The 27,274-nt window shown below is 42.6% G+C and overlaps 1 protein-coding gene across 4 annotated transcripts in view; it reads left to right on the top strand.

Annotated features, from left to right (window-relative positions):
• GRIA4 (glutamate ionotropic receptor AMPA type subunit 4) overlaps positions 1 to 27,274 on the top strand; it is a 690,840-nt gene that overhangs the window by 507,586 nt on the left and 155,980 nt on the right. The gene's annotated exons all lie outside the window — the stretch shown is intronic.

Genomic DNA, 27,274 nt, shown 5'->3' on the forward strand with positions numbered 1-27,274 from the left:
AAATAATGTTTGTGAATAGGGAGAGAGAGAGCAAACATGTGTCTGTGAGGAGGGAGAGAGCATTGTGTGTGTATATGTGTGAGTGAGAGTGAGCACATGTATGTGTGAGAGAGAGTCCATGTGTGACAGAGAGAGCAAGCACATGTGTGTGTGTGTGAGAGAGAGGAGAAAATATGTGCATGCCCCAGCACACATATGCCACACACAAACACACACACACACACACACACACACTAATCCACAACAATTTCAGAGTCAGGGTGGCTGGAAATCACAAGTTCCCAGGTATGGAGAGCCAAGACAGTTTTTAAAATCCTTATTACTTTTACTTATTGGGTATTTGATATGTACTGAAATATTTTCTTGGTTTTTGGGAAATTTTTAAAAATTATGTAAATGAGTTTTTAATTATTAGATATTATTCTATTGGTCAGCTGTTTTGAAATATGCAATTTTTTAAGAATTTAAATGCATTTATTTGTATAACAGACTTCTCACCAACTGCATTTCAAGTCAACATATGACAAAAATCTTGTGTATTAATATATCAGTTATGGTGCCAAACATTGAACAGGAAATTTACTAGGGGTGTGCATTCGTTTTGAACTTATATGTAAAACGCAACTTATATTTTTTTTTTAACTTAAAAAAGTGATGAGGCGAAAACGATCGCGATTTCCAACTTATTCAACATAGCTATGTTGAATACGTTGGAAATCGCGATCGTTGATCCTAAATAAAAATTTAAACCCCTCACCTTCCTTAATCCCACCCAAGACTTACCAAAACTCCCTGGTGGTCCAACGGGGAGTCAGGAAGCCATTCCTCTATTCCTTTGCGAGGAGCACGTGACGTCCGCGTCACGTCGGAGTGACGCGGACGTCACTCCGTGTCACTCCCAAGCTGGCCAAAAGTTCCGGTTGGGTCCAACAAGGGGCCCGGGAGCGGAACCGCGGTGGACCACGTGACGTCCGCGTCACGTCGGAGTGACGCGGACGTCACGTGCTCCTCGCAAAGGACTAGAGGAATGGCTTCCTGACTCCCCGCTGGACCACCAGGGAGTTTTGGTAAGTCTTGGGGGGGGATTAAGGAGGGTGAGGGGTTTAAATTTTTATTTAGGGAACCGGTGCACATATGGACATAGACTCAACTTATGGAATTCTCCATATGTCCATATTGACCGAAATTGCCCCCCCCTTTTGACTTATGGACTTATGAACATAAACTTTTGGTCTGCACATCCCTAAAATTTACTATTAATGGTTAATTCTTGATTTTATTGTTTTGTTTTCTGAAGGATGGTGATTATTCTGTATTTCCATTATTGCATATATATATATATATATATATATATATATATATATATATATATATATATATATATATATATATATATATATATATACACAGTGCAGCTTTTTGTGGTTTCCAGTTTAGTTGTTGTCTGCACGTTTATATTTATATATTTATTATGTTCTCTTTATTCTCTGTTTGGTGAGGGTCTACCTGCATTATGCATTTATGTCTGAGGTAAGGTTTTTTGCTAGTGTGTAGTTTCTGTGTAGGGATCTATAGTAGCCTAGCTTTTTCTGCTTTCCTAATAAGAGGTGTATTAGTGTTTTAGGGCCTGGTGTAATATTTGGAATGTTGCCTTTTCATGAGTAAGGTTGTTACTGTTTAAATTCTGGCAGTTATTGTTATTATATTATATAATATATGTTATTACTTTATTTGTTTTCCTCATTTTTTTCAGTTTTATTTTTTTTCTCATGTTTCATTTATTTATATTTCATGCAGCAAGAATTAAGGGTCAGTTCTTGTAGAAAATAAGGATCACATCCTTACTAATACAGGCATCCAGGACGTCACTCACTCTCATCCGCCCTTTCACATTCAAATTATAACAACGACAACTACTATTGGGTTAACAGGGCCGCAGCTTTATTACAACCTGGAGGCCCGAGCCTCAATTAATTAACATTACAACTTTTGCACCTCCATTTTACCCGTCCGCCGCTTCTCCAGCAAGACGGTCCTTTCCAGCCACGCGGCTCGACCAATGTGGCCCCCGCACCAAGTTCAGACTCCCACCACCTGCCAGCAAAGGAGCCAACCCGGTGGGCCACCGCCGCCACCAGCAAGTAGCCAGGCCTGCCGGCTGACCCCCGCCGCCTGCCAGCAAGGAGTCTGCAACCAACAACTCCACGTTGTCCAGTATTCCCCAATAGCCAGGTAACTCCATACCAACAGGTAACCAGTGTATAAGCAGCACTGGCTCGGGCCATCCGCTGCAACGAAACACATCACACACAACAATAACCAAAATAAGGGTGGGTGGGAGGGAAACTGCTGCCTCTCACCCCGGAGCAGCGCGCCGCAGTCCCTATCGCGCCTCACTGCTCGAACCCCAGCCGTTAGCCCAGCCCCCATTAGCTGCTGCCGACCAATCCTGGCCCGCCAGCGCCACGAGGACTCCAGCTCACAGCCAACCCCCCTCTCCTCCTCTACCAGCTGCCCCCCTCTCTCTCTCCGACTCCTCTCGAACCCCTCACCCTTGCCTGACCTCGCTCACCTCTAGGACCCCCTCCGTCCTCAGGACGCCCTTCCCAGACGTGGCCAGCTCCCGAGTGCGCCTGGGCCTGCATTACCTTGGCCTGCAGGCTATTACAGCCCACAGACCTCTCAAGACCCGAAGTTAACACTTTTGGGACCAAAGGCACACTTGTGTTTACTTATAGATTATAATAGTAAAAGTATTATGTTTTCAATAAAAAAAATTTAAGACTCTTCCAGCTCATGGTATTGTGTTGTGCACAGGGCGAGATCGCAGTTTTTTAATTGGCCGTAGATGCCAAATTGCCTGGCTATGGCTCTGCTTGGAGGTTTTGACTACTTTCTGTTGTTTGTGACTCCCCACACTCGGGCAGATTTTAAATGCCCTGCTCGCGTAAATCCGCCCGGATTTACGCGAGCAGGGCCCTCACGCGCCAGCGCACCTATTGGGGCAGATTTTAAAAGGCCTGCACGCGTAAATCCTTCCGGATTTACGCGCGCAGGGCCCTCGTGCGCCAGCGCGCCTATTTTGCATAGGCCGCCGGTGCGCGTAAAGCCCCAGGACGCGCGTAAGTCCCTGGGCTTTCGAAAAGGGGCGTGGCCGGGGGCGTTCCCGAAACGACGCAGCGTTTCGGGGGTGTGCCGCGGCGTTTCGGGGGCGGGCCGGGGGCATGGCGCCGGCCCGGAGGCGTGGTCGAGGCCTCCGGACCAGCCCCCGGGACCGGAGGACAGAGCGGGGCTGCCGGCCGATGCGCGCAAATTTACGCCTGCTTTAACTTTGCCGACAAAGGTAGGGGGGGTTTTAGATAGGGCCGGGTGGGTGGGTTAGGTAGGGGAAGGGAGGGGATTTTTTAAAATCTACCCCACTACTGGGGTAGATTTTAAATACTTGCACGATCGCGTACTTTTGTTCGCGCACCAGTTGCGAACAAAAGTACGCTGGATTTTATAAGATACGCTCGTAGCCGCGCGTATCTTATAAAATCCGGGGTCGGCGCGCACAAGGGGGTGCACATTTGTGTCGCCCGTATGACATAGTGAGGGCAAAGGTAGCGCCGGCGCCATTTTGAATATTGGCAATACGGCCCGCGTGCAGGAGGTTGCTCCCGGACCCCCGCTGGACTTTTGGCAAGTCTTGTGGTGGTCAGGAGGCCCCCCAATGCTGGCCAAAAGTCCCTGGGGGTCCAGCGGGGGTCCGGGAGCGATCTCCTGCACTTGTGACGTCGGGTGCCAGGAACCAAAATGGCACCGGCGCTACCTTTGCCCTGTCATATGATAAGGGCAAAGGGCCACCAGCGCCATTTCTATTAACGCAGCCGTGACCAGAGAGTGGGAGATCGCGCCGGGACCCCCCCTCCCCCACTGGACCCCAGGTAATTTAAAACATTTTGGGGGAGTTCGGGAGGGTGGGGGATTTGTTTTAAAGGGTCGGGGTGGGTTTTAGGGTTGTTTTAGTGTGCCGGTTTTCCCGCCCTCCCCCCTCCCCCGATTTACGATTTTTTGACGATAAATCGGGGGAATTGCTATTGTATGGCGGTTCTAATGATTTTTGACGATTTAAAATATATCTGATGATTGTTTTAAATCGTCAAAAAACGATTCACATCCCTAAAAAGCATAAGCATTGGCAAGCTATATGTAAAACACTGATAAGGGAGTGTGAGGGAGTATCTAGGAAATTCCTTCAGACTACTTTAAGGGACCGAGCAGAGTTGTCTCACCTGGTCTTCCTTAAGATTCAGACCCAAAAGGAATTCTGGGTGAAGGGAGGAGCCCCTCACCAGAGTATAAGAACTGTGGCCCTAGAAGGGTTAAACAGGCCTTAGGAGCCATCAGGAAGCCACTCTGTGAGAAAGCCTGATATGTATAATGTTTCTGTGTTACCTGAACCTTAAGGTGAGCTACATAATTTGTTTGTTTTGCTTTGCACTTAGTTTTCTACTGTAAATAGATTGCATAAAAGGAAACAGCCAGACTCTGCCTCCTTATTTCTTCTGGCTATTTCCCAAGCCACTATCACCAAGTTACCACATATGGTGGTAGCAGTGAGATCTATTGCCTAAGCAGGAAGCACAGACAGCTGCAGTAGCAGAAAGTTAAAAAAAAAAACCTGCAGAGTATTTTTCTTTTTTCCTGGAGCCTCCCAGTTCTACTCACCCAGCTAAAGCTATAACAGTCCAAGGGATTAGTCTGCCTGTGCAGTCAGGGTTCAAGCAGTGAGTCAGGGCTGGACAGGCCAGCATGGGGGTTTTTTTGTATTTTTTCCCACTCCTTTCATCAGAGAGATATCCAGTTCAGAGGTAGCTTGGAAAGCAGGGAAGATGGAGCAAGTGATCCAGATCCTCACAACAGAGAAGCAACAACTGCAGACCACCCTACAAACCCAAATTGAACAGCAGCAGTCACTGCGAGAACAGGTGATGCAGCAGCATATATTGCTAACCCAGATAGTACAGGCAGTGCAAACCACCATAACCAGTCCACCTCCCTTGTCCCGACACTACTTAAGATGACCCCAGGAGAAGACCCTAATGGTTTCCTGAAAAATGTTGAATGCACAGCTCGACTAGGTTGACCAGATGAAAGGTGGACTACCTATCTTTGGAATCTACTTACTGGGAGTAGTCAAGATGCCTTCCAAATCGCTAATCCAAAGGAGGGCCAGATACTAGGAAGTCAAGGCCACCATTCTAAAGCGAGCAGGGTGCCCTCCGGAAGCCTACCAACAGTGGTTTCAGTGGGGAGCTCTTCAAGCTGGGGAAAACCCAATTAACTTTTACTACAGACTCAAGGATGTTGCTTGGAAGTGGCTGACCCTGAAAGGAAGACCAGAGTGAAGGTAGTCAGAGTGGTTCTACTGGAACAGTTCCTAGACAACCTGGAATGGCTTATGTAATAGTGGGTCTACCAACACTCAAACCTTACACTTCAAAAGGTGCTAGAAGTAGCGAAAGCTTATTACCAGGCCCAGACCATGCCTGAGTCACCATGGTTTCCAGAGTAGACACTTGATCTGGGTAGAAGATGATAGAGTCCTAAGAGCCAGAGGTCCCGACAATCAGTAGCACAGATCCATCTGGACTTTATACCTCAACTGCAACCCTCAGCTGGACCGTCATGTTTCAGCTGGGAGAAAGGGGCCATTTTGCCAGAGACTATTGCAGCAGAGAAGATGAACCAATGGACGTTAATATCATGACTCCACACTTTTGTTATTTCATGAATATCCCCAGCCAGGAAGTCTCTGCTTTTGTGACTGCGATTGAGCTAGATGACATTTCAACCCAGGCATTAGTGGACTCTTGGAGTGTGAAAATATTCATTCAAAGAGAGTGTTATTATTTGTGATAATTGTGGGTGGACCCTTGGGCCTGTGGCAGATGACCACACCCCCGGGGAAGATCCCAAGAGGGGCCACCGGTCAGGCTCAGAGTAGGGAGACAGACACACATTAGATCTTTTATTAAGCTGTATAGTGAACCACCAGATGTGGCAGTAGTGAGCTGGAAGAGCCCGGCTGGGCTGTAGTCCTTCAGGCACTGGAACAGCGATCCCAGGATAGCTGTTCTTATTTATTTCAGTAAAGGATTGTCATAAATGGTGGGTGCCTTCATTATATGAGTCTTAAAGACAGCTTATAAGTTTTAAATCACTCAAAGTTCTTGTGCTGCACATACATGCTCATGGGGACGGGTACCCTTACTATATAGTACCTTGTCACATAAGCATGTTTTCAGGTTCTTCCTCTGATTTTTATCTGTGCCTTCATTATCAGATGATGGTTTTGCAATTGCTTTTCATAATAAGGTGCTCTCAGTACAATCTAGCTTTAGTTCAGCAGACTCTTCCACTGACCTCTGTGCTTTTATTGAACAAATCTCACCATCTGAGGATAACATAGTTATGATGAGTAGATTTTCAGCTTTTAATAAAGTCCCAGTAGCTAGATTACAGCATGTCTTGAAATAAATGAAAGCATTATTTTCTCCTTAGATCTGCTTCCCTTCAAATATATTAAGAATCCAGATCTCGGTCTTCATTCTTTTCTAGCTGATATGAAGAAAGAGTTTCAAACACAAACTAAAGCCATGGCTCTTCAAAAATGCATATGATTTAATTTAGATTATAATCTATGCAGATAACTGTTATGGTTTTGAGGTGTTGGAGTGGATTCTTGGGTACTGTGGTGATGGCCACTCCCATGGGGAGGAGCCCCGTGAGAAACTACAGTACTAGGCTAAACTCGATACACGCAAACACAGAGATTTGTCTTTTATTATACAGCTTGAGTGATGTCACCGGAGGTGGCAGTAGTGAGGTGATCCAGCGGTAACAGTCCAGGGGCCCTCGGCAGAGGAGACCTGTCTCACAATGATAGTATAGGGAGTTCTGGATACAGGTTCCCAGTGCAGAGCTGTAGATGAGACAGACTGACAAGATTAGATCACTCACTAAGATGTTAGCTGTAGAGGTGGAGATTCTAGCAGGCAGAAGTAATTGGATACAGGCATCGAGGCAGGGAGAGCAGGCCCTCAAGGAGCGAGTATCTGATCCCAGGTAGGCACCTGAAAGAAAGCAAAGGACCCCCAAGGAGCGGGTACCCAGGTTAGAGAAATACCCCAAAGGGCAGAGAGAGCTTCCAGCGGCAGCACGGAAGCGGCAGAGTAGCTCAGACCGGAGGCTTTCCAATCCATTCACGATCCTTGCTAACTCAATTTGTTAGCAAACGAAGGGCAGGCTAAATACCCGGATGGCGTGACGACACTCGAGGGGGACGCCCCCGTGGTTTCCCGCCATGACGTGGATAAAGACGTGGGTGGCATGCGCGCGTGCGCCCTAGGAGGCCCTCAGGAGAACATGGTGGATTGCCTTGCCATTTCCGTTCCGGGAACACCGGAGAGAGCGGCAAGCAGACGTGGCGGTAGCCATCTTCCCAAGACTAGCGGGAAGAGCAAAGAGAAAGGTGAGGCACAGAGGTCGAAGCCGTCTGAGACCGTCAGACGCAACAATAACTTCACTATAAAAAGTCGAACAAGCAATAGTAATGAGAGATGTAAAGTATATTATGACAACTTACTGACTAATACATGAAGGTCATTGATTTGTAACTTATTGGCTGAATTTTAAATCACCTGCTCGCGTAAAAAATGGGAGTTACGCGTGTGGCCAGGCCTTGCACGTGCCGCGCGCATTTTCAAAGGGGCCCAGCCATGCGCATAACCCCCATTATACGCTGAAGTGCCAGGTCCAGAGAAAGGGGCGGGGACGGGTGGACTTGAAGGCGGCTGGTACAGTGGCCATTTGCCTCTGTGCCGGGAAAGCGCACGCCGGCAGTCAGCCAGTGCATACAAGTTGCTTCTGCTCCAATGGAGCAGTAAGCAATAAAATAAAAAAAAGTAAAGGTAGGTGAAAGGGTTTAAGGGTTGGGGAGGAGAGGAGAGGAGAAGGGGAAGGGAGGTGAGGTAGGATGGGTAGGGAAGTTCCCTCCCAGTCCTCTCCTTAATTGGAGGTGACTGGGAGGGAACTGGGGAAGGCCAGGATGCGTTGCCATGCGGAAATTGTGTTAGTCAAACCCCTCTCGCGCGCACCACCCACACATACGCACATGGATTATAATATCCGGCACGCATGTGCGCGCGGCGCTTGCATTTTCTAACATGCACGTGCCGGCGCGCACATGTTAGAAAGTCGGCATGTCCTTGTGTGTGCACTAGGAAGCGCGCACACATGGACGCATGCCACATATTTCAAAATCTACCCCATGTATAACAAACTACTGTCCTTCCCCTAATTAACATGTATCTGATGTTGTGTTGACCTAGAACATGTATTCGTTGTTGTATAGACCTAGATTGTGAATGTTGACCTATAGTGTGAATGTTGCTTTTTTAAACTGTTGTGATCTTCTTTTGGAATGACGGTATATAAAATGCTTAGAGAGTGGCAGAGAGATAAACACCTAAGGAGGATTTCACAAAACCGCCTAGACCAAGGAGGTTTGCCTTCACACCCATACAAAGCACTTATACCTTGGGGACAAGCAAGATGGGAAAGAGTACTAGTGAAGACAGCCCAGAAATAAATACTTCTTGTATGCCCTTTGGAAACAGTCACAATTTATGAAAAAAGGGTTATTATGCTAATAAAGTTGGTATGTCCGATCTTCAATCCCCTTCTATTGCTGGTACTTTAATTTAAAAAGTGTTGTTACTATTTTTTGTATCAATTTTGACTCCCAGCTTACTTTCAAAGCACAAGTCTCTAAATTAGTTCAATCTTCTTACGGCTTATTCAATGCCTAAAGCCCTTTTTGGGCATTGAGGGTTTTTAAATTGTTAACTCATTCACTTGTAATGAATATACTAGACTACTATAACATACTGTTGTCTTTTCTCGCGTGTTATATATTGTCTTCAACTAGTGCAGAATACAGACTAATTTTCAGGAAAAGAAGGTATGATTACATGATGCCACTTCTGGGAAACATTCATTGGCTTCCCATATATCTACAAGTCCAATTTAAAATAGGCTTTCTTTCATCATTTTTGCTATCCTTCTTTCTTAGCCAAATGATTAATACCTTATGCACCTTCCCATTTTCTTCACACCTCACGGCAGGAGATTGTAAAAATTCCTAGTTTTAAATAAATCAGATTAGAAAAAATGAGGGAAATGACCTTTGCCTTTTTAGCCCCTTCTTTTTGGAAATCCCTCCCCTTCACAATGCGCCATGAAAAAGAATATAATAAATGTAGAAAGGGTCTTAAAATGCTGCTATTTAGCAAGGCCTATGAAGTATAGCACTCTGATGCAATTTTGATACACTGGCTTTCCATTCTCATGTTTATTTACATTTTTACAATTACTATTTTTTTTTCTGCTATTCAATTATTTTATGTTGTTTTGCTTGTTTTTTATGTTTATTTTATATCTTAGAAATTTATCTGTTAAATTCTTTTTTAATGTGTATCATCTTGGTTCTTAGTTGAAAGTTAGTTTTACAGTATCAAGTGAAATAAACTAACTAGGGTAAACGATTAATTAAGCCATCTAGAAGCCAGAAAATGGTAAAATTACTATCCCTGGACAGGGAGAAACCAGAGTAAATCTCTGAAGGAGGCTTGTAGTGGTCTTGATGTGCAAATTGTACCTCAGACCTGTGTGTGTATATATAGGGAAAAAGACTAATTGAACAATCTAGAAGCCAGAAGATAATTTACTTACTATCCCTGGGCAGGGAGAAGCCAGAAGAAATCTCTGGAGGAGGCCTGTAGTGATCTTGATATGCAAATTGGACCTCAGTCCTGCAGATATATATATATATAGGGCAACTGACTCATTGAACAATCTAGAACCTGCAAGATGGTGAACTTACTAACTTTGAGTAGCGAAAAGCTATAAAAAATCTCTGGAGGAGGCTGTTGTAGTTTTCCTATTGCATCATTTGGGGATGGGGCTAGGGGATCAGGTTTATAGATGGCCTTTCCCTTAGCTGTGGTATAATCCAACGAAGGCTAAATACCAGACAAGTCCAATAACCAGTAAGAAGAGTAAGAGAAGGGAATTTGAAGTCCAAGAGGGCATGAAAACATTAAAGGTAACTGGGTAAGGTCTGTGTAAAACATCACATTGGCAATGCAAGACCATTAAACAGCAAGCACCATAAAGGAATATTTATTTATTTATAAAAATGTATAGCCCACTGATCCAAATAATTTAGCAATATACAAACATAATAAAAACACATAATAAAATTAATAAAAAATTGTAATACAATTATCACAAAAAGTAGAGACAGACCCAAACCTGAAAACACAGGAGGGTTTACACGCATAAGGGGTTAGCACAAATGTTCGCCCACGCATATGTTTTAAAATCTGCCCCATAGGTGCAAAGCAATGTACCAAGAAGAGTGGCATCAATGCTACAAGGCTCTGTAAGCAGGGTAGGAAGAGACAATGCAGTTCAAATAGAGGCATGAATACCCCAAAGCATCTAAGGAGAAGAAAAAGGAACCAATAGTGTCATGTATACCACAAGAATTTACTTATTGTTTTTAGAAATTACATTTTAAATGTTATATTGCTTTATTTATCTTTTAGTTTTATTAAATATATTTATTGTTCCTAGAAATGACGAGGTCCATATACAGCCCCTGTGCAGCTTGGCTAATTAGCTGGATAAACTTATCTAGCTAACTAGTGCTCTATAAGTTTAACTAGCTAGCTTTAGGATAAGTCTATGGGGAAAGAGAGTTAGCCGAATAAGCATTCTGGCTAACTCGAATATCGAAGTTAGTTAGATAACATATCCAGCTAACTCGATGTTATGTTTGGTGGCTTGCAGGAGAGCCCAGTGAGCTGCTGTATTCACCTCCATAAACTGACCCTTGCTGCCAAGAACCTCCTATCGTGGCAGAATGCCGCTGTTGCTACACACCACCGACCATCTCTGATGCTGCCAGGCCACAGCCTTCCTTTAGGCATGCACCATAAAGGCCCTGTGGTGGGAAACACTGAGCAGCAACCTCCGATGATGTCAGGCCAACTGGCTTTTTTAACAAGAGCTCTGCTGTATCACCTCGCCTCAGCAATGGGTCTTCTGCCTTGCAGTGTGTGTTGCCTTGTGTTCCTGTTTCATGCATTTCTGTGCCTTGCCTTGATTTCTCCAGCCTTGTCTTCCAGCCTTGCCTTGTTCAACCTTGTCTTCTCCAGCTTTGTTTTCCAGCCTTGCCTCATCCAGCCCACCTTGTTCAGCCTCACCTTCACCTATTCGTCTTGTCCAGTGTCTTCAATGTGTGTTCATCCTCCCTTGGCCCGACTCTTCAGATCTTGACCTCTTGCTTGGACCTGACTATGATAGCCCCTCCACCTGGATCTGATCCCTTGCCTGGACCTTGGCCTGTCTCTGACTCCATTAGTCTGCTGCCTCACCTGCCTGACCCCGGAATGCTTTTGAGCTTCCATTATTTTCACCGCCCTAGGGATACCCCTAAGTCCTTCTGGCCACCAGAACCCAAAGGCTCAATCTGCAAGGGAGGTAGCTGTTAAAAGTGAAGCTCCAGGCAGTCCGGCTACAGGGTGCGTTCACCAACTGCTGGCGTAGGCCTCAGGGGTTTGCCCTCGAGGCTGTGTCATCTTTGCTGCAGCACCTCGGGCTCACATACCTGCTACCCTTCACACTCAACTCCTCCCAGTTATGCCCCCAAAATGCCCCTAACTTATCTGGCTAAATTCTAGCTGAATAAATTATTATCCAGCTAGAATTTAGCTGGATTATTTCCCAACTTTTCATTTAGCTGGATAACTTCTGAGTTATGCAGCTATATGCTTTTGAAAATGGACCTTGTATTATTTATGCTCTTCTTTTATTGCTAACTGCTATGTTTATAAACTGAATGGTGGTCAAGCAAATAAATAATAATAATTATAATCATACTAAACAGACACCTAAAGAAGCACAAAGGGCACCAACAATAGTAGCATGCTTACCACAAAACACCTAAAGAGCAACAATGCAGCAGCAACATTATAGCACAGGGAGAGGGGTGAGGCAGCAGCAGCTGTAGTGGGATGAACACCTCAAGGCACAATAAGAGGGGTGAGACAGCAGTAACAGAACCATTGGCACTGCCTATTGAAAGGGTTTTTTTTCTTTTTACAAGTAGTGTTAGTGAATATGCTGCTGTCACTCAAATCTTTCACACACACACACACACAGCCATGTGGAGACTGCCTCACACCCACACATGAAAATGCAGCACACAACTGCACACAGGCAAGCACATTCTCTTGTTCATTACCGTGCCACTGCCTGCCTGCCTGCCTAGTGAGTTTTTGCCTATGCCTAGTAGTTGTACTGATTTTTCAAGAGACAAAATGACACAATTTATGGAAAAACAAGCATGCCACATGCATAGTTTATACCGTGGATCCTTTTTCCACTCCAGAATGAGACAGAGAGAAGCAAAAATGTAAGCATGGCTCCTTTTCTGTGTTTTCTAGATAGGATTCTGCAATTTAACAATCTTGGTGTCAGTATACTGACTATTGCCCCCCACGACAGAGATCTCTGACCGACTTTTCCTTCTGTAATTTCAGTGTTATAATTACACTGTACAGTCACCTTGTTTATGCTGACTCATTGAAAAACAGAAAAAAAAATTGTTGGCACATAGTTATAAGTGTGTAACAACAGCAAAGCTAAAGTTCACCTCACTGTTAACTTCTCCCAGTCCCTCAATCTTTTCAATCTTTTTTCACTTTTTGCAGTTTTTCTTTAGCTTGCAGACCTGCAGAACCACCCTCTTCCACAGTCCACAGACAAAGCAAACTAAAATGAAAAGTTTCTTTTCTTTTACTTTCAGCTTTAAGAAAAAAAGAGCAGATTCCAGCTATGAAAAGATTGATTAGAATCTTAATCTTGATTGGTCCTGCTTCCTGGCTTCTTCTTGTCTCTTTCTGCCCCAACTCCAGTCAGTCTAGGATCAAGTGACATCACTAGCTGCATTCAAGAGAAAAGAAACATCTGCAGTTGTGCTTGTCCCATAGACTTAAATGGAAAACAAAAACAAATGGAAACAACAAGCATGCAGAGAATAGGAGGTGCAGCGAATGCATTAAAAAGTGATCCTTAGTTGTAACATCGACTCTGCTGATAAAGCCAAATTCACTTGTTGAAAGAATCCAAAAGGGATTTATTTGTAACATCTGTCAGAACAGAATTTTATAAGCAATGTGACACAGGGGCACTTACCTGAGTCACGCTGCTTATAAAATTCTGTTCTGACAGATGTTACAAATAAATCCCTTTTGGATTCTTTCAACTAGTGAATCTGCCTTTTCAACAGAGATGATTTTACAACTAAGGATCACTCAACGCATTCGCTGCATATTCTATTCTCTGCGTATTTATATGTGGAGCAGTTTTCTGTCCACTTTAAACAAATGCATATCCCTAATATCCATCTTAAAGGGTCATTTATCAAAATGCTATAAGGCATTTTCACATGCCTTAAGGGCTTATCGCATGTGAAAAGCACTGTTAATGCATACAGTACACCATACCTTATAGTGAGAAGCAAATGAGTGAAAAAGAAAGAGAGAGAGAGACTAGCTTTAGTAACCCCAATCCTAGATAGGTATTTATATCTCTATGGGAGGCCCACCTAGTAACTCGAGGTGAGGTTTAAGTGTTAGTGTAGGGGTTAGGGGCCAGTTTGACATTCAAAGTGAGACATACAAACAGAACAGTGCTCTCTTGTGAAGATTTGATGACCCTCGGAGTGAGGAAACTCACTCAAAGATGAGATTTGTGCAATGTTCTCTCAACCTAGCTGGATGGACTCTCTACCTGGGTAACATCAAGCTAGGTTGAGAGAACATTGCACAAATCTCATCTTTGAGTGAGTTTCCTCACTCCGAGGGTCATCAAATCTTCACAAGAGAGCACTGTTCTGTTCGTACGTCTCACTTTGAATGTCAAACTGGCCCCTAACCCCTACACTAATAATTAAACCTCACCTCGAGTTACTAGGTGGGCCTCCCATAGAGATATAAGTACCTATCTAGTGTTGGGGCATTATGGCTAGGTGATCTCTCTCTCTTTTTCTCTCTCATAGTAAACATGGTCCCCCCAGTAACACACCCTTGTATTTTAATAAATCCAGGCCTTAGTTTGACTAAGAAGGAGTAAAGCACCACTCTTTTTGCATCCCTTTTAAACAGGCTGCTGTTATTTATGAAAATTGAGCACAGAATATATATCAGTTGTGCAAAGTGATCCTCCTCTTCCTCCAATTGGTCCTATCAGAACAGTCCTTTGCTATATGCTAGGGATGTGAATCGTTTTTTGACGATTTAAAATATCGTCCGATATATTTTAAATCGTCAAAAATCGTTAGAAGCGTGATACAATAGGAATTCCCCCGATTTATCGTCAAAAATCGTAAATCGGGGGAAGGGGGAGGGCGGAAAAACCGGCACACTAAAACAACCCTAAAACCCACCCCGACCCTTTAAAATAAATCCCCCACCCTCCCGAACCCCCCCAAAATGCTTTAAATTACCTGGGGTCCAGAGCGGGGGTCCCGGTGTGATCTTTTACTCTCGGGCCTGCGGTGCATTGTAGAAATGGCGCCGGCGCTACCTTTGCCCTGATGACAGGTCAAAGGTAGCGCCGGCGCCATTTTGTTTTTTGTCCCCCGACGTCAGGAGCGTATGAGATCGCTCCTGGACCCCCGCTGGACCCCCAGGGACTTTTGGCCAGCTTGGGGGGGCCTCCTGTCCCCCACAAGACTTGCCAAAAGTCCAGCGGGGGTCCGGGAACGACCTCCTGCAGTCGAATCGTTTTGCCGTATGGCCGGCGCCATTTTGTGCAAAATGGCGCCGGCGCTACCTTTGCCCTGTCATATGACAGGGCAAAGGTAGCGCCGGCGCCATTTCTACAACGCACCGCAGGCCCGAGAGTAAAAGATCACACCGGGACCCCCGCTCTGGACCCCAGGTAATTTAAGGCATTTTGGGGGGTTCGGGAGGGTGGGGGATTTATTTTAAAGGGTCGGGGTGGGTTTTAGGGATGTTTTAGTGTGCCGGTTTTCCCACCCTCCCCCGATTTACGATTTACACGATATTTACAAAAACAAAACCGCGACGATCCGATTCCCTCCCCCCCCAGCCGAAATCGATCGTTAAGACGATCGATCACACGATTCACATCTCTACTATATGCTGCAGTGCTCATGGTACTGTCACTTTAAATCCAAAGAGAAATAACACCAAAGCAGGACTTTTTCAGCTTTATCATGAGCCTTTCTGCTATCATGAACGTTGAACTTTTTTTTTATTTCCATCATTTTTTTGTGGAAATGTTTGGAGTTGTTCTAGGAGATTTATAATAACCCCTGATAAAGCTCTGATCAGCGAAACATATTGGGATATATATTGGATATTTCTTCTCACAGAGGAATTTTAAAATAATTTTTGACCTGCAGTGTTTTTGCCTATTTTTGTTGTGTTTTGTGTGTATGTGTGCTTCTGTATCCTATATCATTTTGTATTTCTTGATTTTGAATGAATATTTTTCTAAGACTAAAATGTATTTAAGTTGTATTTGTATTTCAGTTAATCATCCTTGTTTTATTTGAATATCTTTTTGAAAATTTCAAACCTTCCCTGAATACTGGCCAAATATTCCTTTCTTATAATAGTTGACGGTGGGTAAAAGTTACAATTGTGTGAGTCAAGGCTTCCTTTTAAAAGAAGGTAGAATTAAATATATTTTCCTGTTTTTCCTATAAACCTGGGACCAATTAGTTTAACATTTTGCTGAAACTATTACATTTTCCGAAGTTCCTTTTTAGGAGAGTTGTAGCTGCACAAATCTCACTTTGTGAAAACGCTCTTGAGTATTAAAAGGAGTGGTTGTATGATAATGGCATACTTCTCGGGAGTCCTCAGATGAGCATTAGATTCACTGCTCACCCTCAGGAGAAGCTTCTCTACCAGCTGTGTGCATACAGACTGCCTAAGGGCACCTAGAGAAAGAAAAGACTGAACATGGAAGGCAAGAATGAAAAAAACAATCCTACTCACAGTACATGATTGTTGAAATAGAAAAGTGAAAGTGAATCCGGGTTTTTATATATTAATCTTTAACATGAACTGTACTTCTTACCCTGCTTTAAAAGAATAATTATGTAATTTTTCATATACTATTGGCACTAAACTACATAGGTTTGAAAGCTTTTTTTTAAGATCCACCAAAAGAGGCACAAATTATATCCCTTGTTTCAACATATTAGAAAATAAGAACATAAGGCTTGCCAGACTGGGTTGGACCAAAGATCTGTCAAGCCATTATCCTGTTTCCAACAGTTGCCAAGCCAGGACACAAGTATCTGTCAGGATTCCAAGGGGTAGACACATGGCTAATAGGGATCTGCAGAGGGACCGCATACGTTGCATTCGGTATTCGTAATCGTCGGGGGGCAGATACGTTGCATTCGGCAAGGGGGGCCCCCCGATACGTTCATACGTTCATTCTTATTCGTTTCCCGGCTAAAATTTAATTAACTACAACCCCCCACCCTCCTAACCCCCCCAAGACTTACCAAAACTCCCTGGTGGTCCAGCGGGGGGTCCGGGAGCCATCTTCTGCACTCACGCCATCGGCTGCCGGTATTCAAAATGGCGTCGATAGCCTTTGTCCTTACTATGTCACAGGGGCTATCAGTGCCATTGGTCGGCCCGTGTCACATGGTAGGAGCAATGGACGGCCAGCGCCATCTTGTGCTCCCACCATGTGACAGGGGCTGACCAATGACACCGGTAGCCCCTGTGACATAGTAAGGGCAAAGGGTATCGCCATTTTTATTACTGACAGCCAACGGCCCGAGTGCAGGAGATCGCTCCCAGACCCCCGCTGGACCACCAAGGACTTTTGGCAAGTCTTGGGGGATGCTCCTGACCCCCACAAGACTTGCCAAAAGTCCCTGGTGGTCCAGCGGGGGTCCGGGAGCGACCTCCTGCACTCGGGCCGTCGGCTGCCAATATTCAAAATGGTACTGATAGCCTTTGCCCTCACTATGTCACAGGGGCTGACCAATGGCACCGGTAGCCCCTGTGACATAGTAAGGTCAAAGGTTATCGGCGCCATTTTCAATACCAGCAGTCGACGGCGTGAGTGCAGGAGATGGCTCCCGGACCCCCCGCTGGACCACTAGGGAGTTTTGGTGAGTCTTGGGGGGGTCAGGAGGGTGGGGGGTTTGTTTAAATTTGCTCCTTTAAATGGCCGAATAATTCGGTGAAGATTTGTTGAATTCGTGGGGAATCGCGATACATTTCGCTTCCCCACGAATACAACGAATATGGTCCTATATGTTGCGGATTACCAATACATTGCAAATGAATGCACACCCCTAATGGTTAATGGACATTTCCTCCAGGAACTTGTCCAAACCTTTTTTTAAATGCAACTACACTAAGGGGCGGATTTTAAAACAATACGCGCGCCGGTACTTTTGTTCGCGCCACCGGCGCGTATCTTATAAAATCCGGGGTCGGCGCACGCAAGGGGGTGCCGGCTTTCGCAGGCCCATCCCCCGCTTCAACCCCCCGCCCCCCCTGTACCATGCAATTCAAAGAGCCCAGCGGTATTAGAGAATCCAGGCCTAAGAGTCAGGACCTGTCAGCTCTACGGCCACTTAGATATTCATCCTGCAGGAAGAGGTAAGAGCTTCTCCTCCTGCCACCTGGGTACTAGAAGGCTTTTGGGAGTTTAAGGGATGGGCATGGTACCCCACATTTTTAAGAAGAAGGATTAGAAGTGCTAGCAGATACATTTTGACCATGTCCCCAGAGCGCCTCTGCCCTCCCTCTTTTTTTATCTTACTGACTGGGTAGCTGACTTACCCAGCAAAAACTTCAGCAGGGCAGTAAATTTAAACCTCATAGTTTGTCCAGTAAAGTCCCAAGCTTAGCTGGACAAACTCCTTTGAATATTGACCTTATATGACTGCAGTTAGGGAACAAATGGCCTGCCCAGTCTGCCTAGTTATCTTCCTCTCTGGTTCTGTATCACTTTGGTTAGATTGATTGGTATATAAATTCCAAAAGTAAAACCAACAACAGATTACACACACACAAACACACACACACCCCGCCCCAACTCCCATCCCACTGGCTTTTATCCAAACTTTCAGCCTTCTATGGACCAAATGTACTATAGAGTTTTTCCCATTTGGGAGAAATGTTGAAACTTATATTTTGGAAGAAATTCCACAATACTTTTTACCCACAGAATTTGCCCCAGCTTTCAAAGCAAAATTACCCATGGATTCTTACTTTGCAACTTGTCACAGAAGCAAAGTACCTGCAGATGTTTGCACTCATGGATTTAGGTTTCTGCCACTGCTAGGCACAGTTGGTGCTTTCTAACCCCCTCATCCTCCATGGCCAGAAGGTCAGACAACAGGATGTAGTCTAAGGCACAGCCCCACAGCTTCCTGAAGAAGCGCTGGAGATGATTCTGCAGAAGAATTTGAAATTTCTGAAGCCCACTGACACACATTTTCATTAACACACATTTTCATCCATTATATTACATTATAAAAATTATTTTCCAAACTAGGGTGCATTTGTATAATTTATTTTGTTTTTGTCAGTTGAGAAAAAGAGACCTTAAATGTCATTTCAGGGAAGAAATCTTGAGGATGGAGATAGAAGAAGGAGAGAGTAAAAGGACCTGGGATGGGGAGAGGAGAAGTAGAGAGGGCTGGGAAAGGGGAGCAGAGTGGACTGTGGATGGAGTAGGAGAGGGAGAGAGGACTAGAGATAGGGAGGAGAATTAGAAATCTGAGTTGGAGGGAGAGGAGTGAAAAAATAAGGGAGATACTGGAACTGACAAGGACAGGAAAGAGTAAGAGGGAGATCAGAGCATCTGGGATCAGGTGTGGGGGGTGAGTTCTAGTATCTGGAGAGGAGAGGTAGGAAGGAAGAAAGGGAGGTTTCAGGAACTGGGGGATAAAATCATGATCAAAGGAACAAGGATCCCATTTGTGGTGGGGGAGGGAGGTTCTCTACACTGCTCTGGTGCAATTCTCTAGTGCATCCTCGTCTCCTCTCTAACCTCCACCCCAATCTACATATACACTAGGGATGTACAATCATTTAGGACGAATTAGGAAATTTCAATGAAATTGCCTAATTCGTCCTAGTTCGGGGAACCCAAAAACTGAACCAAATTTTCCCAAAATTTCAGGAAAATTCAGTTTTCGGGTTAATGCGCTAACTCCTATTAGTGCTCACTAACTCCCAAATTACAAAGGCCCAAACTGCGGGCAGGCTGAAAACGAAGCCCAAACCAAAAGGTTCGGGCTTTGCACATCTCTAATATACACATACATATACATATCTGGGTCAATCCCTTCTCTGTCACAAAGAAGAACACCGTCCTCCAAACACTCCCCATTCCCCTCTCTCTCACACATACAAACACATGCCCCACCCCCAGCCAATTCCCTCTCATCCGTAGCCTCTCTCCTCATCCCCAATGATTCCTTTCTCAATCTTTACTAGGGGTGGGAAGAAGAAAAATGTTCTTTTCATTTTTCATTTAGTTTTTGGGAGTTTGATTGTCTACAAATTTCATTTTGTTAAATGGTTAGTTTATTTCATTAAAAAAATGAAATAGACAATTAAACAAAAAAAAATCCCAAAAAAGAAATGGGGTATCCTGAAACTTCTTAAGCCTCCTATCCATCCCTCCCACCCAAAAAAGGACAGGGCCATGATCCTCCATGGCCCCACTTACCTGGTTCGGGAGGGGGGGTTTCCAACATCGAGGCCTAGGCCCAGGGCAAAGGCTGGGCCCATGCATACAGTGTAGGCTGAGATCACAGGGAACTACCACAGCTTATGCCTACACAAGGCCGAGGTTTCAGCCTGGGCCTAAGAGTCGGGATGGTACCGATGTCTAGGACCAGGCTGAAGCCTTGGCCTTGCGTAGGCCTAGGCCGTGATAGGTTACCGCGACCTAAGGATCAGGCTTTAAGGGTAGCGCGAATGTCTTAAAATTTACCCCTAAGTCACTTGCAGGATCTTTATCCTGTTGGACTCTATGCCATCCCGGACATAAAGCACCACCCTGCCATCAAGTTGCTCCTTTCTATCATTGCAATATAATTTGTACCCAGGTATAGCACTTTCTGATTGATTATCCTCCTTTCTCCATGTCTCTGAGATGCCAGTTAGGTTTATGTCATCATTCACTGCTATACACTCTACCTCTCCCATCTTACTTCTTAGACTTCTGGCATTAGCATACAAATATTTCAAAGTGTGTTTTTTGTTTGTATTAACATTCTGCTTTTCAGTTGTGAGAGATAATTTGGAATCATTTAGCTCAGGTGATTCTTTACTTATAGGCACATAGATTACTTTTCTTATTGTTGGAACTTCTCTATTGGGATGCCCTAATTCTAATACTTCATTAGTATCCTTCGAAGATACCTCCTTCCGAACCATGTACTGCTAAGTGACTGTCGGCTTTCCCCTTTGTTTTAGTTTAAAAGCTGCTCTATCTCCTTTTTAAAGGTTAGCGCCAGCAGTCTGGTTCCACCCTGCTTAAGGTGGAGTCCATCCCTTCAGAAAAGATTCCCCCTTCCCCAAAAGGTTCCCCAGATCCTTACAAAACTGAATTTTTCTTCCTTGCACCATCGTCTCATCCACGCATTGAGAATCTGGAGCTCTGCCTGTCTCTGGGGACCTGCCATGGAACAAGAAATATTTCATAGAATGCTACCCTGGAGGTTCTGGTTTTCAGCTTTCTACCTAAGAGCCTAAATTTGGCTTTCAGAATGTCCCTCCCACATTTTCTTACATCAATGGTGCCTACATGTCTTATGATAGCAGGCTCCTCCCCAACACTGTCTAAAATCCTATCTAGGTGACACGTGAAGTCCACCACCTTCGCAGCAGATAGGCATGTTACCAGGTGATCCTCATGCCCACCAGTCACCCAGCTATCTACATTCCTAATAATTGAATCATCGACTATGGTGACTGACCTAACCCTTAGGAGACATATCCTTATTGTGAGAGGATAATACATAACCTGAAATGCAGGTCCTTGCTACAGGATCATTTTCTGCTGCACCAGGAGATCTTCCTCCTCCAAAGCAGCACCAGGGCTACCAAGTCCCTGAATTTCTCATCTATATACCTCTCTGTCTGCCTCAGCTCCTCCAGGTCTGCCACTCTAGCCTCCAGTGATTGGACTCGTTCACTGAGAGACAGCACCAGGTGCACACATACACCCTCTCTCTGGCAGGTAAAAACTCATACACGTGACACTCAGTGCAAAAGACTGGAAGGCCCCCCTCTTGCTGCTAGACTGCTTCCTTCATCTTAATTTTGTTCAGTTCCTAGTTAAGTTTAGATTGCTTTGGGAGTAGGGATGTGTACAGTTTGAGTCCTTTAAATTTATTAGTATATTCACTATTTATCTGGTAATGACCTGCAAGGGGATGATTAAACTCTTGATAAGGCCTGGGGGTAATCCTGTGTTCAAGTTAAAAGGCTGATTTTTTTTTTTTTATTTAGTGAAGTAACTTGAATGTAAAAAGCTTGCAAATATTTTATTTTTATTTACATTTGTTTATTGCTGCTCCATTGAGATGCTTTGAGCAATTTATATCATACAAAATTACATTTTAAATATTTACATATAAAATCCACATCATAAAAATCTAATATTAACAACCCATATATCATAATTAGGTTGGAAAGGTTACAGAGCAGAAAACATCAAACCATACTACTGTTCCAGAAACCTTCCCTCTCCCTAACTCACCTTAGCTCATCCAATTCCATAAAATACTCAATACTGTTCAATAGGTTGAATAAAATGCTTGGCCACATTTTGACTCTTTTCCTAAAGGTAAGGTCATCTTTCTGAGGCCAGTCTTCACTCAGGAGACTAAACCACAATGCAGAGGACACAAATGACAAGACTCCATTTCTAGGTTTCTGTAAATGACTCTCCTTTTTTTTGGTATATTTAACAAACAGCTCTTCATTCATTATCCTCAGAGTATGGCCAGGCTCATACAGGATATGCTTATCTATAAAATAAGTCATCCCTACACCATTCTTCATCTTAATAATTGCAGATGAATATAGACCAATCCAAACAAAAACTACAAACAAAAATAAAGAAAATCAGAGAAAAATGAAACCCTAGTATAATGAAAAACTGAAAGAGTCAAAAAACTATTAAGAAAGCTAGAAAAAAGATAGTGAAAAAAACCCTAAAAACACTAAGAAGATATATATCCCAGTACCGAACTCTAACAAACAAATCAAAAAAAGAATATTATGCTAAACATATACATGGAATAGTATTCAATTCAAAACTCTTGTTTGAGACAATTAAAAGTCTAGACCCTTCTTCACTCCAGACTACAAACATTAAATTTACAAAAACATTATGTAATGTCTATGTAACAGCACTAACAGAAAATATCAAAATTCTGAAACAGCAAATCTCTTAATCCTAACCTCTTGTAGCAACAGAAGATCTATCTACACAAGATAAACGGTCATCATGTGCCAGAGTATCGAAGCTGGAGCAGAATCAAAGCCAAACTAAAATCTGCTACACATCCCCTTGACCCGATACCAGCCACCTTGCTGAAACAAGTAGACCAGTCAATAACCCCTACAATCACAGCACTAGTCAACCTTACCCTTGCGGAAGGTTATGTGCCCCAAGGTCTAAAACAGGAAGTTATAAAACCAATTTTAAAAAATAAATCTGGAAAATCTGATGACTGGGATAACTATCATCCAATCTCCAACTTAACCTTCATTGCGAAAATTCTAGAAAAAGCAGTCCTTACCCAATTAGAGAATCATCTTGAAGACAAAAAGACACTATATCCCAACCAATTTGGATTCCAGAAAAATCACTCAACAGAAACTTTTCTTCAGTCCATAACTGATCCTATATTACTGGGTTTTGACTCTAACAAATCATACTGCCTAGTCCTGATTGATTTAACAAATGCCTTCAACACTGTGTTGACCATAACTTGCTATGCATACAGCTAAAAAAAACATCAGAATTGATGGAAATGTGCTAAAATGGTTCACCTCATTCTTCACTGATAGATCATTCCAAGTTAAACTCGACAATCACTTGTCCAACACCTTCTAAAGCACAACAGGTGTACCACAAGGTTCAGCACTATCAGCAACATTATTTAATATATACATGCTGCTCATATGCAAATTACTAACAGACCTGGGATTAAACTTCTTCCTATATGCGGATGATCTACAATTCTATATTCCTCTAACAAAAACATTTTTAAAAATCATTAATTTCTGAATATATTATTAAAATAAAAGAAAAACTAGCGCAATGGAAACTATCAATGAACTCCAAAATAACTGAAATAATTTGGTTGAGCCTCAACCCACCAAAATCTATATCCCAGAATCTGCCAATTAATCCAAGCAATCCAAGTGAGAGACCTTGGGGTCCAAATCGATGAAAATTTAACAATGAAAGCCCACATAAGCAAACTGATTAGATATGTTTTCTACAAGTTGAGTATTCTGAGCCGATTGAAACCTCTACTAAACACAACAGATTTCAGAATAGTATTACAATCTCTCATATTATCAAACCTGGATTACTGTAATTCCTTACTTCTAGGTCTTCCTGCAAGTCACTTAAAACCTCTACAACTGCTGCAAAATGCCACAGTTAGATTTTTGTCTGGAGCAAGGAAATTTGACCACATCACCCCAAAACTGATGGATCTGCATTGACTTCTTATACAGTCAAGAATACATTATAAAGTTCTAACAATAATATTCAACAAGATTAACAATGATTTGCTGGGAATAATATTTAAACCTCCCAACCCCCCGCAAACTCTCAGATCACAGAACAATGGCCTCCTAGAAATCCCTAACTTAAAAAATTCTCAACTACCACAAACTAGAGATAGCATGATATCAATTGCTGGCCCAAAATTATGGAATGCCATGCCAGAGGAACTTTGAACAATATTGGACAAAAAGAAATTCAAGAGCGAGTTAAAATCTTGGCTATTCAATAATGCCTTCTACTCTACAGAAACTCCCAGTTCCCCATGACTCAGATAACCTAATTAAGTTTTGAACAATATCCCCCCCCCAGCATACCCCTATAATCTAGTTATGTTTTCATGTTATATGTCTACCATTACAATACTTCTGTTTATTATGAATGTTTGTTCACCTTGTAACACTCACTATAATTATGAATGTTTTACCTGTAAACCTTTATGATCTAGTGATTCTCACATGCAATGATGGTATATAAAACATTTAAATAAATAAATAATGATTAGGACTAGAATCTTAAACTTGATCCTTAGGCCACTGGAAGCCAATGGGAGCTTTTCAGCAATAGAGACACATGATATCTGTGCTTCCCAAAACCCTAGCAGCTCTATTTTGGACTATTTGTATTCTCCTAATTGAAAACTAGGGAAGACCAATATATACAAAATTGCAATAATTAAGCCTTGCTAATATCAGCACCTGAATCACTATTACTAAATCCAGTGGAGATAGATATGATTGCAGCTGATAGACAATATATAGGTGGTGAAAAGTCAATTTTACCACTTGGAGATATGGGTATCTACAGACAGATCAGTGTCCAACCCAAGACTTAAATTCCATGTTACTGGTCGGGACAATACTTTTCTTTAGTTTCTTGACCTTATTTCCTTGTGGTATATTGCAATGCCACACACAAAGCGGAAGGGGAAACTAAGGGAGGTTATAACTACCTCCTCTCCAGCGACCTCCTCTCAGATTAAAATTGAAAAGTATTTTAACCCAGCCCCAGATATTACTCCCGAAGAAGGAGGCGCTGTAATCCCTCCTATTGAGCAGAAGGAGGGATCACCTGCCTCATTAATATCTTTAAGTCCGGGAGCGCCGGTTATGCCTTCACCTCCCCTAGCCGGGGAAATAGATGAAGGAGAAGGAGGCAGTATACACAAGAGAGTGATAAAAGCTGCAACCTTGGGGTCAGAGTTTGCTATACCTCATAATTTAGAGAAACCAGCTAAAATAACATTAGATAGCGTCTGGACTGCTATAATGGTTTTGGGAAAAGTCTATTGCCACACTTACAAATGTGGTCACAGATGTTAATAAAAGAATGCTGAACATAGAGCAACAGAATGACTCACAGAAGATACAAATAAGGGACTTGGATCAGAGGATTTCAAAAATAGAGAAAATACAGACTGGGTTACTACAAGGAGAATTGAAAAATCATATTAAAATGGAAAGAATAGAGAACGATCTGAGATACCTGAACCTGAGGGTAATTAATTTCCCCCAGGTGTTAGGAATCTCTGTTCAAGAACAATTTAAGCAATACCTTGGAACAGTATTAAAAATATCGAAAGAATCCCTCCCACCGCTTGCAAAAATATATTTTCTACCTGAAAGAGGGGGGAAAGATAAAGATAAAGATCAAGTGGAACAGCAAAATCAACAACATGGAATAGTTCATGTCAGATTTATTTTTCCATCAGATAGAGATATGGTGCTTAAATTGTTTTTGAGAAATAGATCTGTGAAATATTATAACCAACAGGTATGGATCTTTCCAGATGTAACAAAATTAACACAAAGTAGAAGAAAAGAATTTTTGGCTTTTAAACAACTAGCAGGTAAGGTGGGGGCACAGATGATAGTTCGGTATCCCAGTAAATGTATTTTAAAATTAAATGACGTAAATTATGTCTATTATGAACCCTCAGATCTAAAAAAAGTTCCTAGAAGCAAAGAATTTGTTGGGGGGTAGCAACTCATGATTAAAGATAACCGCAGGTTGAAATGATATGGGGTTATTAGTACCAGTACTTGTATAGATTTAAATTTGCTTTTGTTTTATTGCTCAATGTAAGGCTGAATTCACCAGTTTCATTGTACTTTGAGTGCTTACAGGAAAACTGATTATGTTAAATCTTTATATTTCTTTGTATAATTGAATTGTTGTAGTCACTCAGTTCTGAAAATGACAGTGTTATGTCATGATTTCTGAAAACTCAATAAAAATTTAAATTTAAAAAAAAAAAATTCCATGTAACCTACTATAACAATAGCTGCACATATATCTGGAGGTCTCTCTTTGCCCACCCAAGATTCAGCCTCAGCTAGTGATCCTTAAACCACTCTGCTGTAACTCCTATACAAGCAGAGATTTTATTTACTTCTTCCTTACCACCCTTTGTCAAAGGATCAATGATATGAATGTCATCTGCAAGGATTAGTATTTTGATCCTATCACCCATTTGATACCACAAAATGGTACAATATAGATATTATAGCAGGCCAAAAGGACTGAACCCTATAGAACTCCACAAGTTAACCCCCTGGGCATAGATTCCACTTTGAAGCAACAATGCAAACCAACATAACAGTTCTCTCTTCCCACTGCCTTCAACTGAGTAATCAGCAGATTATGATTTATAATATCAAAGGCAGCTGAAATATCAAGGAAAATCACCACTATATCATGTACTTTAATTCATAATGCAGATCATCTAATAGGAACACTAAGATGTCTCTGCAATACTTTCTAAATCCTAATTGATAACTGTCTAATACCATAGCATCCACTAAAAATTCCATCAGTTATAGGACTACAGCCTTCTCAATAACTTTGCCAAGATAAGGCAAGTTTGAGACTAGTCTATACTAGTTCAGTACTGAAGGACCTAATGCCATTTTTTTTAGTATAGGTCTTACCACATCTTTCTTTCAATTGTCTGGAAAAATCTCCAAATGATAATGATATTGGATGATGCCTACTTAACTATTTTTGACTGTATATATTAAAGCAGAAGGACAAGGATCCCAACTATAAACAATAGGCTACATTTAACTCATGATGACACTTAAACCATCATCAGTAATATGAGAAAATTACAACTAGTTCCACTTCCGTCACTGTGCAGGGTTCATTTCTTCTGCTTGAATTTTATCAACCTGCTAATTTTCAGATACCTCCTCTATCTTGTCCTTATTTGATTTGGTGCATCTGGGCTTACCAATGGATCTATATGCCCCACACTAAATTCAAAATAACTGCAGATCTCTTTGAACTTGTTATCAAAGTGAGTAGCCATAAATTATCCCATTAA

This window comes from Rhinatrema bivittatum, chromosome 5, assembly GCF_901001135.1.
Source record: "Rhinatrema bivittatum chromosome 5, aRhiBiv1.1, whole genome shotgun sequence".
Taxonomy (NCBI): Eukaryota; Metazoa; Chordata; class Amphibia; order Gymnophiona; family Rhinatrematidae; genus Rhinatrema; species Rhinatrema bivittatum.